Genomic DNA, 20,678 nt, shown 5'->3' on the forward strand with positions numbered 1-20,678 from the left:
AAAGAGAGAAAGTCTTTATAAATGTATTTATCTCTGGGTACGCAGGTTCTCTCAACCTTACCTGCGGGTACGCACCCAATGTTCACAAAAGCTGCGTACTTGTACGCTCTGTATGTAAAGGGGCAGGTGCGTCCCCCTGTAAAGGTCAAAATGCGCAAGTTTCATCTTTAAAAAGTTACTTGTGGTCATTTCTAGAGCACTCTAGAAGATTGTTCAATGTGTATTGAGCGCCTCCAGATGGTTCATGTACCCCTACCAAAGAGGAACTTATCCCATCAATAAGGGAGCTATCCCATTCAAAGAGGGGATTATCCCATTGATGGTGGACCTGAATAACTTCCTCTAGAGCACTATAAATACAGGCATTGGGCCAGAAGGAGGGGAGGTTGGAAGCTAAACATTTCTAAGGGTAGATGCTGCTGGAATTAGGACTCCCATTTAGAAGCTTGTGAGGAGAGATTGCCATCTTTGCTTGTTCTATTTGGAAGTGGGTGAGCTTTGTCAAAGTAAAGGAGAACTCTTGATGGACCCTGGGAGGGACTTGCACAACACCAAGGCTCAGGTTGTAATTGTTCCTTTTGTTTCCTATTAATGCAAATGAGTCCATTCTTCTCAATAACTTTTTATTTATGAGTTGTTTCATGTACTCCTTGGTCTATGTGTTAAATATGTTTTATTCTATGAGATTATCAAGTGCTATTTAATCGTTTGATTGTTAGTGGATGCAGGTTTCAAAGTGAAGGAGGAGCTCATCCGGATCAGTGAGGCTGGACTGCTACAACAGCGTTGGATTACAAGTAGGATCTAAACACTTGATTTCTTATATAGTAAATGCATGTTTAGAGAAGGATTGCTCTTGTTTGTCTTGTTTGTCACTAGAGAGTCTTAGGCTCCTAGGGAGGTTGGTTGTGTCCGCACTATCGAATCTTTCCGCCTGACATGTCTGCCCAACCAAATCCGAACCTGAACAACAGACAGGCACAACAAGTATACAATGGAGAGACATCCTATCTTTCTTATGTTTTGGAGATTCAGGAAATCAACCTCAGATCTGGGAGGGTACTCCTAGACAACCAACCTCTACCTCCACCTAGGGAGGTTGAGGAAGAAAGAGAGGAAAGCATGCCTAAAGTAAATCCACCACCCTTTCCTAAGAGATTAACCCAACCACTCCATCCTACCCTAGAAGAGACTGAACTTATGGGAGAATTGAAAAACCCGTGTTAAAATTCCACTTCTCCAAGCTATAAAAGATGTACCTATTCACAACAAGTTGATTAAGGAGAAGTGCTTCAAGCATTCAGGGAGGTGAAGAAGAGATGCCCCTACCATTAATGTCATTGGACAACTGCCCAACTTAATGCAGGGGCAGGTAATCTGTCTAAAGTATTTGGACCTTGGAAGCCCTGTAGTAGATGTGCACATTAATGGCATCATTATCCCACACACTTTGATTGATCTTGGGGCTACCATTAATGTGATGACCAAGGACACCATGCTCAAGCTCAACCTCCAGGGTTCATTGAGAAAGACCACAATGGTCCTGTAACTTGCAGACCACTCCATAGTGACCCCTGAGGGGATTGTGGAGGATGTGATGGCCTCCATTGACTCTTGGGAATACCTTGCAGATTTCCTAGTTCTCCAGCCTAAGGCCAAGCTTACTGGTTACCCTCTCATCCTTGGGATACCCTGGCTAGCCACTACTGATGCCTACATTAGTTGCAGGGTTGGGAATATGACCATCAAGAATGGACATATGTCCAATCAGTTAGAATTATATCCTTCGACCCAGCCATCTCTAGAACATGACTTACCTTTATGGCTGGAAGAGGAGGAAGAAGATGAAATTTATTCCACCCAAATATATACCTTAGAAACAACCATCGGGGGGGGGGGGGAGGGGGGACAACCAGATGAAAATGATTTGATTGAACACTAACTCCGAAGTCCAACTCAGAACACATTATCCTTAGAAGAAGTAGTAAAGGAAACCCAAAACAACCATAAGATTGATCTATGCTTAGTTGATTCCAACCCTATCCATGTCAAAACCATAGAATTTGGCCTTGAGAGAACTTTAAAAATCAACCCATCTCTTTCTGTTCACCAAGAAGAAAAGTTGTGCAACATGCTCAAGGAACATCTGGATGCCTTTGCTTGGAGTTACAAAGAAATGAAGGTGTTGTACCCCTAGGTGTGTACTCACCACATTTATATCAAAGAGGGTTGAAAACTAGTCTGAAAACCCCAAAGGAGGATGAATCCAGCTCTCATAGATATAGTCAAAGAAGAACTGCAAAAGCTGCTAGATGCAGGATTCATTTACCCTATCTCAGATAGTGAGTGGGTCTCTCCTTTGGTGTTGGTCCCAAAGAAAAATGGTAAGTGGAGGATTTGTTTCGATTACAGAGAGTTAAACAAAGCCAAAAAGAAGGTCTGTTTCCATCTACCCTTTATCGACCAAGTGCTAGATGGCCTGGTAGGGAAAAGTTTTTTCTCTTTCCTAGATGGATTCAACGGGTACAATAAAATCTAGATCAACCCGGAAGACCATGATAAAACCACCTTCACTTGTCCTTGGGGTATTTTTACCTATCATTAGGGGATTTTTGAGGTCTAAAATGGGCCTCCTAAGGAAATTATAAAATAATAAAATAAGATTAGATTACATCATCAAATTTTAGAGGGAAAAAAGACAAAACTATTTTTTCAAATCGTATTTTCAATTTATCTCTGTATGGGTTTACTCAAATTTCAAGAGGAAACACTTGCTAGATGAAAAATTTTATTCCTCGTCCAAGGAGTACCTGTGTTGCATACTTTCAATGGATCTTGCTACACGAAAAATAAGAAATACATGAAAAATGTGAGTGCAATCACATTTTTTCATGTATTTCTCATTTTTCGCATAGTAGGGTTCATCAAAAATATGCAACATGGGTACTACTTGAATGAGAAATTAAATTTTTCGTCCAATGATACTCCCGCTGGAAATTTGAGTAAAAAATTAGGGAGATAAGTTGAAAATACGAGTTGAAAAAGTATTTTTATTATTTTATTATTTTTTAATCTTTGTACTTTTTTACTCCAAAAATGGTGAGTCATCCCCCATGGTTGACATTATCATCTTGAATCCTATTGGTTCTTATAACATTTATTTTGGTTGTACAAATTTCTTAGGAGGCCCATTTAGACCTCAAAAATCCCCTAATGAGGGTCCTTCCTTTTGGCCTATGCAATGCTCCTGCCACTTAAAATTTCCAGAGAGCAGTCCTGAGTATCTTTGCCAAGTTAGTCCATGATGCAATAGAGATATATATGTATGATTTTACACCTTATGGATGTGATTTCTAGGAGGCTTTGTCTAACTTAGGTAAGGTGTTGAACAAATGCATTGAAATGAACTTGTCCCTTAGTCCCGAAAAATGTGAGTTCTTGATGATTGAAGGGACTGTGCTAGGTCATTCAATATCCTAGCAAGGACTGCAGGTGGACCCAAACAAAATAGCTATCATCCAAAGGGTCCCACCTCCGCAAGGTAGAGAGATGTCAGAAGTTTCCTAGGATTAGCTGGATACTATCGAAGGTTTATAAAAGACTTCAGCAAGTTAGCTTCTCCTTTATTTGGGTTGTTGGCCAAAGACTCTGAGTTTGTATGGTCAAAAAGCTATCAAGAGGCACTAGACACCCTGAAGGACAAGTTAACCACTGCACTGATTCTCCAAGGCCCAAATTGGGCCCTTCCTTTTCATATACATGTTGATGCCTCACACAAAGCCACAGGAGCAGATCTAGGCTAGATAGATGAAAAATTTCCTTATACTATCTACTTTATCAATAATAATCTGTCAAAGGCTGAATTGAACTACATAATGCCTGAAAAGGAGCTCTTGGCTGTTGTGCATTCATTGAACAAATTTAGGCATTACATTACAGGTTATCAAACATTTGTATATAGTGACGATGCTGCAATCAAATATTTAATGAATAAACCTGATGTGAATGCCCGAATTATTAGATGGTTACTTTTATTATAGCAATTTGATCTAACTATTGTTGATAAGCCTCGCAAGGAAAATGTTGTTGCAAATTTTTTGTCCAGATTAACTTTGCTGTAGGTGAGGAAGGAATGGTTGATGATCAGTTACTAGATGTGTTACACTAAAATATCGTCACCATGATTATTTGCAGTCAGTATGGGTCTATCATCACTTGTACTGTCCTCCGAAGCAAGTCTAAGACCTCAGCTCTTCAAATCAAGCTTTGGAAGTGGGAGAAAGATATTAAAAATCAATGTAACTCTGGTTCCGCACTTTCTCTCATGGTCACCTGCGGTCCCACACCTTCTGTGTACAAAAGCTACGTACCTACCCGCTCTGTCTCTAACGGTGTAGGTGCGGACCCCTGTGAAAGTCAAAAGGCGCAAGTTTTATCTTAAAAAACTCACTTTGGATTAATTCTAGTGTTTTCTAGAAGGAATTTTGACGTGGATTGTTCGCTCTGAGGTGGTTCATGCATCCCAAAAGAGAAGGAGCTAATCCCTTGACTAAAGGAGCTATCCCTTTGAAGGAGGGCTTTATCCCTTTGAAGGAGGACCTAGTAACTTCCCTCCATTGCACTATAAATACAGGCATTGGGGTGAGGACTAGGGAGGTTAGAAGCTGAACATTTTGAGGGTAAATGACGGTGAAATTAAGACTCTTTGGTTGAGATTGAGAGGAGAGATCACATACCTCTTGGTTCCATTGGAGAGTGAGTGAAACTTGTCAAAGTAGAGGAGACATCTTGTTGGACCCTGGGAGGAGCTTGTACAACATCAAGGCAAAGGTTGTAAAGTTATTCTTCTTTTGAATTAATACAATCAAACTCATTTTTCTCAACAAGTATCTTATGTTATTTGTTTCATGGACTCCTTGACTTTAATGTTAAATATGTTTTATGAAATTGGTTTTTCAGGTGCTATTTAATTTGTTTGCCTTGTTTGTGTTTGCAGATTCGCGAAAAGAAGCTCATTTGGATCAAAAGAGCGAGGGCATCCACAAGCTTGCGTTGGACCAAAGGTAGGCCCTAAAAACCCTTGTTTGCTATTGCTTATTGAAGCATATTTAGAGAAAGATAGTGTCTGGTTGGTTTGCTTGTCGTTAGGTCTTCTTTAGATTCTAGGAAGGTCTATCTTGTCCGCAAGATCGACACATTCTGTGCGACAAAATGGCGACTCCACTGGGGACTTGATTGTTTTCTTTGTCTATACTTTGACCTGAGAAACTGTATTTTCTGTTTCTGTTTTTGACTTGATGATTGTGGGATTGGGTGAATTTAGTTAATTTTGAGTTAGTTTTCATTTTTCATAGTTTTGGGAGAGGTACGCACCCTCTGAGTTAAGCACAGTGCGTATTTGTACGCACTTTTGCTTTGTGCACAGAGCATGGACGCACCTGTGTAAACAGGTTGCCTGCGTACCCTGTCAAAAATTTGAAAAATTTTAAATTTTTCTCTTTTTTATCAGTTTAGAATTTGTTTATAGGTTTTAGCCATTGCCCAGATCTGCTTGTTCCCTGTCAAAAACTTTCCTTGGTTTAATTTCATTAGCATTAGGGTTTTAGGTGGAATTCATAGGAATTTTTCTTGTTGGGTTTGTTTTTCGTTTTTGGTTGTGTAGTGGCTCTGAGCTTAGAAGCCGTAGGGACCTCAGATTACCTTGGTGTCTACCAGTCTTCTTATGAGTCTGACCATTGATGAAATCTCCCCTTGTTGACGAATTCGCTTTGAGTTTTCTCATTTCAAAATTTCGAAAAGCTTGTAGTTGAAAGTTTGGAATTTTCATTTTTTAAGAAAGAAAACGAAAGATTGGTTGTTTTTTTACTAATTGTGATTCTGCATAAATTAGTCCTTAGCTCACGTTTAGCTAAGTAAAACTTCCTCAAAAAGACTTTTAGTAGGCTTTGACTTCAAGTAGTTTTTTACACTTTGTAGCTCTCAAAGTTAGTCATTTTCATTAGTTTTGAGTGTTTTATTTACAAAATATAAAAAACAAAATCTCTTTTGGAAAAGTTTGTCTTTTGTAGTGATTGAGCGCTTTGAAAAGAAAAGGGAAAATTGTGTGAATAGCTAGTTGTCTCGTCATTGAGTGCTTTGGAAAGGAAAAGCTCTTCTTTTAATTTGTTTAATTGAGAAAGATTTGTGTTTACAAAGTATTTTCATTCTCAAACTCTTTCTTAGTTTAGAAGTTCATCGAAGAGAAAAGATTGTTTAAATCATCTTAGGTGCATCTTTTTAGTGATTTCGAGTCGAGTCTTTACACCACGAGTTTCATCTCCGCCACCTCTTGACTTAAACAACAACCACTAAAATTAACGCTTAAAGTAAAATTCACCTAGTAACATTTTATTTCTAGTGCTCTGATACACTAACTTAGCTTAGGCTAGTGTCTTGGAGTAGGAGAGTAATTAACTCTCCAAGATAGTAAAAACAAACAAGTCACTGTATCTTGTGGTAGGAAGAAATCCAATTGTTGCATTTATGCTCTGGGAAAGATCCTCTTAAAGGAGAAGCACGAGATCGTGTCTCAACTAGTTTGGGAATCAATCCTTCCTCATTGGGAACGACGCTAGATATTCACGTATTAAAAATGGTAAACCTCGAATTAACCATTGTCGAGGAGCCTGGGGTCACTTGTTGGTAAACCTTGGATTATGTCAAGGAGCCTTCAAGGGGATTGAGCTTGCTACTCTGCCCTTGCGTGCGTATCGGATCGTAGACTGTTCCCCCAGGTGTATTTGTCTCAGTTGGTAACCTTAGTGGCCATATTCTTTAGGATTCTTCCAAAGGTGACAGTGGTAAAAAGATCCCACTGTAACTGGAGCAGACGTCGGCTAGACTCACTTGGATTTTCTGGGGGGTTCACTTCACTCGAGACAGTTAAGTGGAGGAACTTGGTCCAGTCTATTCATTAAGCAGGTTGCTGGGGTAACTGTTCCAACCGTCATTTTTGTACTGAATTCTGCGACGTTGGATTTCATCACCAACTAATGTTTTTGGTCCGGAAAGTTACTGTTTGTGTGTGTTTGATCTCTATATTCTTTAGGCGTGTGATTCAAATTTGTTTGGTTCTTTAGAGGCTTTAGGTGTTTTTCATTGAGATTTTACTTTGTTTGCGTGTGAAGTAGTGAAAAGTTTTTAATTGTGGCTGAATTACCAAGACAGTCCCGTAGACTTCGGGGCCAGTCTCCTGAGTTTGTAACCGTGGCTGATTTATTGAGGAAGTCCCGTAGACTTCGGGGCCAACCTCCTGAAGAAGTCCCGAGCCATCTTGAAGGCTTGAAAGTCCTCGTAACTCCTAGTGGCAGTAAAGTTGGGTCACCTGAGGAAGGAGAGTCTTCGTTGGTTGTACATCCTGATTACCAAACTCTAGTAACAGGTTATAATCCTGAATCTATTTCGGTTTCCGAACTTGCTGGTAGCTTTTCATCTACTAGTGATATAGGTGAAGAACCTGAGATATCTGAACCTGTTACTCCAACATCGGGGTTTGTCTCTCCAACTTCTAGTGGTCCTAATTCACCTAGGGTAGAAAGAGTAATCACCGAAAATCTTCCTTCTGGTTTGATAGCTATTGAAGAACTTGCTCCGGAAGAAGAAGTAGGCATCCCTATCCCTGAAAATAAACCTGTTATTGATCTAAGGGAGCGTGAATCAATTTTTTACAGTCCAAGTACTACTTGGTATCTTTCTTTGACTAATTATTTGGAAAACCCAGTGTTAAGTTTTTCACCACCTCGTGCTCCTTATCACCCTAGAGGTTTTTATACTCCCGTAAATATGTCAGGTCAGTCGTCCATGTTTACTCAATCGCCTGAATCTTTTTTGTACGGCGGTGCTTTTGTTCCCTCTGGATATCAGTCACTTTCTGGTACTTTTTCGGGAGCATCTCCTCAAGCTATTGAACAAGGGTTATTCATTGGAAGCAATGGTGCAAAGCCGTTGAGCGTAGAAGACATTCTTATGATGTCAGGTTCTATTCCCATTTCTCAACCTCAAGGTGGCCAGTTACCGCCTGGGGGGCAGCCTCAATTAACGCCTGGGGGGAAACCTCAAGGTACACAATTTGCATCTGGGGGGCAACCTCAAGGACAGTACGTGCCTACGGTACAATACGTTCCTCAAGGTCAACCCCAGACTCAATATGTACCCCAAGGTCAACCCCAGTATCAATTTATACCTCAAGGTCAACCCCAGTATCAGTACGTGCCTCAGGGATATCTACCCCAAGGTCAGTACTCGAACCAAGGTTTCCAACCACACCAAGATCAATCTTATGTTCAAGGAACGGGAAATATACCTTTCAATTATCAATCCTACCCTCAACCCGGTTATAGTACTCAATATTCTCAACCTGTTATGGGTCAGTACCCCGGAATGAACATAGTGTGGGATCCATCGCAAACTCAACAGGTGTTGCAGCCAAGTGTACAGTTGTCATCTCAAACTGGACAACCCTTAGTTTCTGGTTCACTCCAGCAACCAGTCCAGTCTAACATTCAAACTTTTGTACCTTCGATAGTTTCACAGTCTAGACCTACTGCGCCTCGTACTCCATCTCAAACGACTGCTGCAACTACCGCAACTGCCGCAACGTCTGTTCAATCTACCCCTCCTACTTCTGGAGTATCGACAGCTCTGGTTTCTACTGTTCCTGTATCTACTCCTCAGACATCTTTACCACCGTCTGGATCCACGATTCAAACTATGGTTCAGATGCCTGTAGGACAACCTGGTTTAAGTATGGTTGTCACAAGTCAACCTCAATTCACCTATCAACCGTACCAGGGACAGTACCAATTCGGTCCTGCTGTCCAGCAGCCAGTTTATCAGTATCAACTATATCCTGGGTACACTTATCAACAACCTCAACAACCCCAGTACGGTCCGGTTAATCCTGGTTTTCCGAGAGGATACAATATCCCGAACGCGATTCCTATTCCTAGTTATCCCGGATATCCTCCTCTTGGGGATGGTCTCATGACCTAGAGTTTTAGGGATCCTAATCGGCAGTTACCATTTATCGCAAGTTTGGACTTACCTGATTTGTCGCACCTAACGAATGATCCGATTAATTATCTTCCGTTTTGGCCGCCAATGCCGAATAAGTTGTCCAATGACATTCCCAAGTTCGAAGGTAAATCTGGAGAGGACCCGTCGAACCATGTGATGACTTACCACCTCTGGTGTGCGTCTAACTCCATCACAGATGATTCGATTCGTCTTAGACTTTTCCAGTGCACTCTAATTGGTCTCGTGGCCAAGTGGTACATTGAGTTACCGCGAGGAACTTTTTATAATTTTAGTCAGTTAGCTACCTCGTTTTTAACTCATTTTCAGTTGCCAGTCAGATATGACAATAGCTCGGAATTGTTAACTTCGCTAAAACAATCGACGTCGACGTACATTTCAGATCATATTCATGAGTGGAGACGTCGACGACGTTTAGTGAAGGTATTTATTCCAGATCAAATCTTGGCTGAGTGGTTTGTAAAATCTTTGTTGCCAAGGATCACTGAAGATATTGCTAAAGCCAGAGTTGTTACGAGGAGCAAGTGATTGCTCAAGCACAGTACCTTGACTTGGTTTATACTCAGTCAGGTACGTTACATGAAAAGATCCCCGATCTTCCCAAGTCAAATCAAATCATTGCAGTTCCTTCGGGATCTCATGCCGCTGATGGTATGATTGGTACGGTTAACACTAAAAGTAAGAAGAAGTCTTCCAAGAATTCTTTTCCTATCATAACCTTGCCTGATTCCCCGACAGGAGATTCTTTTGCAGAGGTTTCCGCCGATATCCACGTTGTAGAGTCATCTACAGCTAAATCAAAATCCGGTGGGAAGAAGAAAGGAAAGAAGAAGAATAAAATGGACAAAAGTTCAAAAGAGAAATTTGAAAAGGCAGAATCCAATGATGAAAAGCGCAAACCTCTTTATCCATGTCTCATTTGTGACGAAGAACATTTCATAAGAGACTGCCCTCATCAAGAAGAGGTTGCGAAGATCGTCAAAGGTTCCCAAACTCCTGCTGTTTTGAAGGATCCATTTCTGAGTCAAGATAACAAGATGATAGGTTCTTCCTCGAGTGCCAATGAAGAACCCATATTGATGATGTCCCATGTAAGGATTGCGACTCGATCACAAGATTATGGCAGTAAAAGTCCTGTTGATGGTAAAGAAGCAGAATCTTCTCATTCTAATCCATCAATCTCATCTCTCGGTTTCGATCCACTACAGATCGAGAAACCTAATCCAGACTTAGTAATCAAACCGCCCGCCAAGGGTATACTTCGAAAGTCAGCTTTCAATCCACATGCGAGAGCGGCTTAGAATTATAACATTGTTGAGGATTTAGCTATTTCACCCTCAACAATGTCGGCTTTGGAAGTGCTGCAATCATGCCCAGCACAGCGTAAATTACTTTTGTCGGCTATAGGAGCTGTTGATATTTAGGACCCGAACCTAATAATCTTTGATCTAGAAAATAGTACACCGCGTTTGCCTCATCAAATGGCTTTCCAGATTCCAGTGATAGTCAAAATAGGCCTATTCATCAGACTGTAATTGATGAAGGAGCTTCAACGTGTATTATGTCGATACAATGTTGGAGATCGCTTGGTTCTCCTTCACTAAATCAATCCCCGACAATTCTTAAGGCCTTTGATGGCCATGGGTTTCATCCTTTTGGCATTCTACAGAATTTGCCTATAGGGGTTGAAGGAAAAACTATTAGTCTAGATGTGGAGGTGGTTGATGCCCCTCTAGACTACAACCTTCTCTTGGGTCACAGTTGGTCTTACACTATGACAGCGGTTGTTTCATCGGTCTTTAGAGTCATAAATTTTCCACATAATGGAAAGATCGTAACAATAGATCAGTTGGCTTACTTTTCATCCGACCCAGCCTCTTTGGAGAGTATTCAGCATTCGGTAAAACGACTATCCCATATAAGGATGTTGGAGTAGGATTAGTTAAATATGCCGGTTTACTGGGAACTTTTCCTTTTCCTCTAATCAACGCATCATCTTCATTTGCAACTATTCATATGATTACATCAGACACTATTTTTTATGACGATCCTTGGATCGTTCCTTCTGAATCTGGAATAGACTCATTTGGTAATTCCATGCCTTTGAGTCCATATGAAATTGCCTATAAAGCCGTGCAGTCTTTTGCCGACCCGTGTTCAACCGTAAATGACTTAATGAATGTGGTCCATGAGGAATCACTTTTCACATCAACCTTGGATTTAACTGCGTTTTCTGAACTTGTTCACTCTGATGAGAAAATTCGTGAAATCCTATGTGTAGATGATTTACCATGGGAAGATCTCCATCACAGATCTTCGTTTTTACCTGAGGATGATCGTTTTGAAAATGATTTCTCATCAATCTTTACGACTGAATATGTCAAGGAACCTCAGAATCCAGTGAAACATCCCGATTCAGAGTTAAATTTGGGAAACATCTCTCGAACTATTCCCATTGACATTTCGGTTAAGCCCGGAATTGTTGAGAACATTCATATAGGTGCCTCGTGTACAGATGACGAAATTCAATTATATAAGGCCCTATTTCAAGAATTTCGCAACGTGTTTGCCTGGTCCTATGAGGAAATGCCAGGAATTGATCCCGCGATTGTTGTTCATGAGATCAAGACTTACCCGGACGCTAAACCTGTCCGGCAACGTTTGCGTCAGATTCACCCACGAAAAGCTGCTGCAATTAAAGCAGAAGTTGAAAAACTGTTGAAAGGAGGTTTCATTTATTCGATCCCACTAACGGATTGGGTATCGAACATTGTTCCGGTTAACAAAAAACAGGGAACAATAAGAATATGCATCGACTATAGGGACATTAATCGAGCCTGTCCGAAGGACAACTACCCAACTCCCTATATCGATCAAATCATTGATGATTGTGCCGGCAGCGAAATATTTTCCTTTATGGACGATTTTTCCGGATACAATCAAATCAACATTCTACCTGCCGATCAACAAAAAACGGCTTTCATTTGTCCATGCGGGACATTTGCTTATTGAAAATTACCCTTTGGGCTTAAGAATGCCGGAGCAATTTTCAGAGGGCGATGTCTTATGCGTTTCATGACATCAAGCACATTGTGCAACCCTATCTCGATGACTTGCCTGCTCATTCACTACATCGAGCTGATCACCTCGTCCATTTACGCGCAATCTTTATGAGGTGTAGGCATTATCGTATTCGGTTGAACCCACACAAATGTGTCTTCTGTATAGAAACAAGTCAATTGTTGGGATTTGTAGTTTCGAAAGTCGGCATTCGCGTTGATCCCTCGAAGGTCGAAGCTATCATCAATTTGCCTCCTCCTTCGAGTCTTCGCCAACTCCAAAGTTTGCAGGGGAAAGAAAACTTTTTACGACGATTCATTCCTAACTACGCTGAGGTTACAAAGGGTTTTACATGATTGTTGAAACAGAACACTCAATTTTCTTGGGATGAGATAGCTCAGAAATCTTTTGATGCACTCAAACACGCGTTGACCCATGCACCGTTGTTGCATCCTCCCAACTACAACCAGGATTACTTCTTGTATCTCGCCGCCTCCCATTCCGCCATTGGAATGGGCTTAGTTCAGGAAGAGGAATTCGGAACGGAACATGTGATATATTACCTTAGTCGGACGTTAAATCCAACTGAGCTAAAATACTCACATGTGGAGAAATTGGCTTTGGCAGCCGTTCAAGCTGTCCAACATTTCGTCACTACATTTTACTACGTAAAACTACGGTAATTTCAAATTGCAACCCTATGATCTACATTTTGACCAAACAATTGCTAGGGGGAAAGTACTCTAAATGGATTGTTATCCTGCAGGAGTTCGACTTGGAGTTTGAGAAATCTAAGTCTAAGAAATCTTTAGTTTTTGCAGAGTTAATGTGTGACTTCCCGCATGCTGACACGGAAACTGTGGCAGAGGAGTCCATTGCAGACGAATCTTTGTTTCTAATCAGCACTTTAGATCCGTGGTATGGGGATATCATCACCTATCTCCAGACCCAATCCTTTCGGCCAGAAATTTCAAGGTCGGAACGTCGGAAAATTCGATTCCAGTCCCAACAATTCAAAATTATTGGAGATACTCTTTATCGCCGTGGGGCGGACTCTATTTTTCGACATTGCTTAACTCACGAAGAGGCTGAGAGGGTTATAAATGACTGTCACTCTGGAGCATGTGGCGGTCATATGTCTGGGTATGCCACAGCCCAAAAGATATTGCGCGCTGGCTATTTCTGGCCGTCCTTGTTTAAAAATTGTATTACGGCGGTCTGAAAATGCCACAACTGCCAGATTTTTGATCATAAGATGTGCGCTCCACCTGCTCCTCTCCACCCTATAATTGCCATTGGTCCTTTTTCCAAATGGGGTATCGATTTTATTACATGTAACCCTCACTCGGCCGGGGGGCATGCGTATATCATCCTTGCGGTAGATTATTTTACTAAGTGGGCTGAGGCGATGCCTACATTCGAGGCAGACGGCAAGACAGCTGCAATTTTCGTGTTCAATCATATAATTTCTAGGTTTGGTGTCCCACAAGTGATAATCACTGATCATGGGCGTCATTTTCGAAATGTTATGATGACCGAACTTACAGGCCAGCTTGGTTTACATCACGATAGTTCAACTCCTTATTATCCACAAGAAAATGCTCTGGTTGAATCCATCAACAAAGTTTTAGTTATCATGATCCGACGAATCATTGGGATTCATCGGTCAAATTGGCACAACATGCTATTTTCAGCGCTTTGGGCATACCGAACTTCAGTAAAAACATCAACAGGGTTCACTCCTTTCCAACTAGTCTATGGTTTGGAAGCTGTGTTACCCATTGAGTGTGAAATCCCATCACTGCAGATGGCCATCGAGTTACTTCCAGCTACTTCCGAAGAGGAAAAGCGTTTGTTATACTTAGCTCAATTAGATGAGAATCGACGTGATGCTGCATTGGCGATCGAGACTCACGCAAAACGTATGAAAGCTCAGTATGATCGGAATGTGACCCCTCAAAATTTTTCGGAAGGAGACCTAGTGTTATTGTATGATCAAGCTAATGATAAATTAGGCGCTGGGAAATTCGTTCCTATGTGGCATGGTCCCTATATTGTTAAGCGAAAGCTAGCAAAAGGGGCCTATGAATTGGTGGACTTTGATGGGGACTCTTTGGGTAAACCTAGAAATGGCCTTTACTTGAAGAGGTACTATGCTTGAAATAATGGGGTATGGAAATTTTTAGTTAGGATATTTTTTTCTTTCTAGCTGGTGTGGTTTAGTTTAAAAACAAAAGTTTGCTTAGCTTAGAGAGTGTTTTTCCGTCATTTTTCCTGCTTATCTTGGTTTTACTCTTGATATTGCAGATGTCGATGCCTCTCCAAACATACATTGGGTTTGCTGATGGTGCTTTTCGTAATACACGGAACATCTCTTTCGCAGCTTGGGTTATCTATTCGCCCTCTGACGAGTTAGTTTCTATGCATGGGGTAAGCCTCGGTCAAATGACAAACAACATTGCAGAGTACAGTGCAGTGATTGAGTTATTGTCTGAATCTATTTCATTTGGGATTCGGAGTTTGATAGTGAGGTTGGATTCTGAACTCGTTGTGTTACAGCTTAATAGAGTGTATGCCATTAGAAATCCAGTGTTATTAAGATTATTTTTGAGAGTGCGTCTCTTGGAACGTGAGTTTGATTATATTGAATATCAGCATTTTCCAAGGTCTTTAAATACATTAGTAGATGCAATTGCTTCTCGAATGTTAAATAGACATTTGCAACAATCATACATGTAAATTTAAAACCATTCCATAACATGATTTACAAGATAAGCCAGTAATAGTGATATATATATATATATATATATATATATATATATATATATGAGTGTGTCAAAAAATACATCGTCTTCGATCATAGGTTGAAAAACACCTTATGATTGGCAAAAATGATAAGTACAAAAACAAAAATGTCACATGTGCCCACAAAAGGCGATCATCCTATCACTGGTGATGATCTCTATAAGAAACCACTGCCCGGGCCACCTTGCAAAAGAATCTCCTAAAAGGTCCCCGGACTCCAATCACATAGCGCTGAAGTCGAAGAGGAATGTCGTCTATAGTGGTCTCAGGAATATCCCTTGTCAAGCGCTCAAGATGACTCTCCAACTCGGCCAAAACCTCTGCTGATTCGTCCTGTGGGGCTGGCGCGGGTGCAACTGGTTGCCTCCTCTCGAAAGGCCGGAGAGCGGCTGGTCGCTGTGTACCCACATCTGCATTTGAAATTTTTACTATCAGTTTTGAGACGATGGGAAAAATAAAAAAATTTTAAATAGGAAAAGTTGAAAAGGATTTTACCTGACTCGTCCCACTGCTCTCCTGGTGGAATAGCCATGTCTGGGTCACCACGAAAATCCATCCTAGCGTAAGGGAAGTCCTGAATGGAAAAAACCTGACTTTCCAACCATTGGAAATACTGAAGTTTGAACCGAGCAACTTCTGTCCTCTCGTCCGGGTGACGGGCCATGACTGTGACCCATCGCATCAGTTTGGGCTCTCGAGGAAGCCCAGCTCCAATAGTAAGGTGCTGTGGGATCAGCATAGGAACCCTCTCCAGGCCAAAACTCACGACCAAAGCCCCATAACCAAAGGTCTTTAGTCGTCCGCTCTTGGCCCTGGTCAGTTGGCCTTTCACATTGGCCAGCACAACATTGCACTAGTTGAATATGGTGCCTCGAAAGCAATCAACTACCATACGCATCTGGGATCCGGTGGCAATATGTAATGCGGCAGCTCCGCAAAGTCTGGTGACATTAAACGCAATCACCATGAGCTCAGGACGGGATATGGTCTTTATGTCTATCCCTTTGTCTTTAGCCTGGCTGTTGCAGTACTCTAGCCGGAGGCTATCGACAGACTGGCCACCTGGCCTAGTCCCGAATAGAGTCAAGTCCTCGCCTCTCTTAGGCAAACCAGTCAAGAAATAAATGTCCTCCGGCTCGATTTCGAGCTGGTGCCCGCCAATGAAAAAGCACTAGTCCTGTATGCTCCATCTGTCAATTAGCCACTGCAAGAAATCTACCTGAGCCCTCATGCCAGGAATGGTCCAGAATTTGTACAGTCCGCATGCCCTCAAAGCATCAAGTGAAGGCTGATGATTCCATGTGGCAGTATCCACGTCCTCATGCTCCCGTTCACGCCAATCTAGCATGATATACTCTCTGCATCAAGTATAAAGATTAATTAGATTGCTAGAAAACATTTTGATTGGTCCATTTTTGAGAAATTTTGGGTTCAAAACCCTTGCTGTGGGGTACGCACCCTCCACGTTAGACACAGTGCGTGGGTCCGCACTTTGTCTACGCGGAAGGTGCGGACCCCGAGCTTTTTCCCAATGGATAAAAAGTCGGGGTCCGCGGGTCCGCAATGGTAAACCTGCGGACCCCCGCGCGCGGGTTTTGCGCCTAAAAACCCTCCCAAAAAACGAAATGAGGGACTAAATAAAAAACTAAACGGTTGAAAATGAAGAGTAGAATGATGTGGATTACCTGGAGAAGACGACGCTCGATTCCGACGGTTGGATTTTCCACAATCTTCACGTGAAGTTTTCTAAGCAAAAGCACTATTTTCTCACCCAAACGCGAACGGTAAAAATGAATTGACAAAGGCCCTTTTTATAAGTTTTTTGAATAAATAAATCGCAAATTTGTTTATGTTTCACTTTGAAAAGGTATTTTGCAACGCTTTTATCCATTTCAAACAGGTATGAGTAATGTTTGTGTTTTTGTGCAGAATAAAGGATGATTCAGGCGAAATCTATCATTTTCAACGAAAAAACAAGTAGAGTCATCTTTAAGCCCTTTTTTGACTCTTAAAACATGAAAATATTGTCGAGCGTTTCTTTTACACTCGTTAAAACGGAATTAAAAGATAGTCCACTTACAGCTCTTTTCCGACCGTAAAAACATGAAAAGATTGCCGGATTTTTGTCGTTTCAAATTCAATATTGGTTATAAAACGACGTGTCCTTGATCGCTTTTTACTTTTTCGGATCAGTGACACTAATAATGAAAAGTACTCCTTGGTCATAAAAGATCAAGCGGTTCTCTCAAGTATTATTTTATACTTTTTCGGGCTTGGGAGACACAAATTTACGAAAAAGGTCAACCCTGGAGTCTTCTTAAGTTTTTCAAACTCTTTAAAATTGAAAAACGCCGAGTTTCTCCTATACTGGACTCTTTAAAATTCCACAGTAAAGGACCTATTCAATTACAAACAGGAACAAACCACTCCTTCTTAGGGTTCGAATTTAAACTAAGTTGGACTCATCCGAAGGATGAGCTTATAATCAAGCAAATGTTATCCTCCTCAAGCTTGTCAAAAATAAAGAGGTACTTGCCAGAAATGGTGGGGGAAAAGAGAGGAAAATGAGCTTGTATGTCATACTTTGCAACCACTCTTGAACACGACACTTTTATTCACCTGGGTTGGGAAATCCTTTGCCTAACAGTTGATCAAACCACATTGAAAGTCTTCAGCCGGTTTCTGGGTATTAACTTTGGGTCAATTGTCACCAAGCCATCTGTCGTGTCGTTATGTGTTCAAGTGGTCACTGCCAGTAAGCCATTCATATGTAAAAATATCTGTCATCCATCTTGACCATACCTGAGTCAGTCCTTGCAACTAATTTCTTCAAAGTTGAGCTATGATTTCGTGTGGTGGGCTTGCCTACGACGGATCGCTTTCTATCGACATCAGCTCATTATCTAGAAAGATGATCTAGAAATCGTCAGTACCTTGAGATCTGCATGCCTCAATGGCAGGTTTCTCGCCTTCGATGACAGTTTACATCATTGACTTTCGATCGAAGGATTCCGTGATATGTTTGACATCAACACATTTACTCACATCTCATGGATTGTACTAGGTACTTTGAGAGCCATTGACATCACTGGTGGTTTCTCTCACACTTGTTAACAGTTTACATCATTGACTGGTAATCAAGTGGTTTCTACCATGTTCGACCTCAACACATTTATTCGCATGGATAGAATCGTACTTTTTCAGGAAGTAGAAATGAAGACCCTGGATCTAGTTCCTACCATCCAGGCTGCGGGGAATTTTGTATTCATTGTATTGTGGACTATTTATAAACAGATGGCTGCGTCCATACTGTGTTCACATGATTCCATACTTGTGATGTTTTACAAGATCATTCCTATATCAGAGCAGTAGATAGTTTTCTAGTTAGTTTTGATCTGAGTATGGGAATGCCTACCTCAGGGATGATATGATCTCATATATATATCTTGCATTGAATGTTTTTACAGGTTCCGACCAGGCTCTCCACAAGATGATCCTCGAAATGATAAAGTACTTCACTCTTCCTATATGATAAATGAAATCCTCATCTACTACAGACTTCGCACTTTAGGGTGCAATCTGTTACACTAAAATATCGTCACCATGATTATTTGTAGTCAGTATGGGTCTATCATCACTTGTACTGTCCTCCTAAGCAAGTCTAAGACCTCATCTCTTCAAATCAAGCTTTGGAAGTGGGAGAAAGATATTAAAAATCAATGTAACTCTGGTTCTGCACTTTCTCTCATGGTCACCTGCAGTCCCACACCTTCTGTGTACAAAAGCTGCGTACCTACCCGCTCTGTCTCTAACGGTGTAGGTGCGGACCCCTGTGAAAGTCAAAAGGTGCAAGTTTTATCTTAAAAAACTCACTTTGGATTAATTCTAGAGTTTTCTAGAAGGAATTTTGACGTGGATTGTTCGCTCTGAGGTGGTTCATGCATCCCAAAAGAGAAGGAGATAATCCCTTGACTAAAGGAGCTATCCCTTTGAAGGAGGGCTTTATCCCTTTGAAGGAGGACCTAGTAACTTCCCTCCATTGCACTATAAATATAGGCATTGGGGTGAGGACTAGGGAGGTTAGAAGCTGAACATTTTGAGGGTAAATGCTGGTGAAATTAAGACTCTTTGGTTGAGCTTGAGAGGAGAGATCACATACCTCTTGGTTCCATTGGAGAGTGAGTGAAACTTGTCAAAGTAGAGGAGACATCTTGTTGGATCCTGGGAGGAGCTTGTACAGCGTCAAGGCAAAGATTGTAAAGTTCTTCTTCTTTTGAATTAATACAATCAAACTCATTTTTCTCAACAAGTATCTTATGTTATTTGTTTCATGGACTCCTTGACTTTCATGTTAAATATGTTTTATGCAATTGGTTTTTCAGGTTCTATTTAATTTGTTTGCCTTGTTTGTGTTTGCAGATTCGCAAAGAGGAGCTCATTTGGATCAAAAGAGCGAGGGCATCCACAAGCTTGCGTTGGACCAAAGGTAGGCCCTAAAAACCCTTGTTTGCTATTGCTTATTGAAGCATATTTAGAGAAAGATAGTGTCTGGCTGGTTTGCTTGTCATTAGGTCTTCTTTAGATTCTAGGAAGGTCTATCTTGTCCGCAAGATCGACACATTCCGTGCGACAAGATGAACACTTATTCACCATTTTAGTTATCTCTCCATGGTTTGCTGACATAGCAAACTATTTGGTATCTTCACAGTTCCCACTAAACTTGTCTTCCAAAGATAAAAGGAAGATTGTGAGGAAGAGCTCCCCATTCACTTGGATTGGCGGCAACCTCTTCAAACTAGGCCCAGTTCAAATTCTGAGAAGATGTGTCAGGGAAAAGGAAGTCTTTCACATCCTTCTGACTTGTCATGATGGGCCTTGTGGAGGTCACTTTGCAGCAAAGAGGACAACATTCAAGGTGTTACAAGCTGGTTATTATTGGCCCAATCTTCATTAGGATGTGAAGAGATATACTAGTTAGTGTGATCGATGCCAAAGGATGGGGAAGCCTACTCCAAAGGATGAAATGTCTCTACAACCTCAAGTGACCTTTGAGCTATTTGACAAGTGGGGCATGGATTTCATTGGGCCTATTGACCCTCATTCCAAGCAAAAGCAATATATCATTATGTGCACTGGCTATCTGACTAAGTGGGATGAAACCAAGGAAATCAATGCAGAAACAGAGGAGAAGGTGGATGATTTCTTAAGGGAGAATGTATTCTACAAGTTTGGGTACCCTAGAGAACTGGTCACTGATCAAGGAAACCAGTTTACCTCCAACATGATTGAAGACTTATTAATCCAGCACAATATTAAGGATAGAACCTCCACTCCCTATCACCCACAAGATAATGGGCAAGTGGAGGTGACCAACAGAGCACTGGAGGGCATTCTAACCAAAGCAGTTAGCATCAATAGAAAATATTGGGCATATATACTTGTCAAGGCCACCTAGGCCTATAATACCACCTGGAAGACCACCATTGGATTCACACCCTATGAGTTGGTCTATGGGAAGAAGGCCCTGCTGTCCATTGAATTTGAGTATAATACATTAAGGATTGCAAACCAAATAGATCTAGATCTCATCAGTGCACAAAAATAGGGATTGCTCCAGTTGAATGGTTTAGATGAGTTCAGAATGCAGACCCTCCTACACACAAAGGTAACTCAAATTCAGAGGAAGATCTGGCATGACAAGAACATTAGGGATAAGCAATTTCAAGAAGGTGATTGGGCTT

Source organism: Pinus tabuliformis, chromosome 6, assembly GCF_031772625.1.
Source record: "Pinus tabuliformis cultivar Carrire ecotype Pingquan chromosome 6, CPIR1, whole genome shotgun sequence".
In the NCBI taxonomy this organism is placed as follows: domain Eukaryota; kingdom Viridiplantae; phylum Streptophyta; class Pinopsida; order Pinales; family Pinaceae; genus Pinus; species Pinus tabuliformis.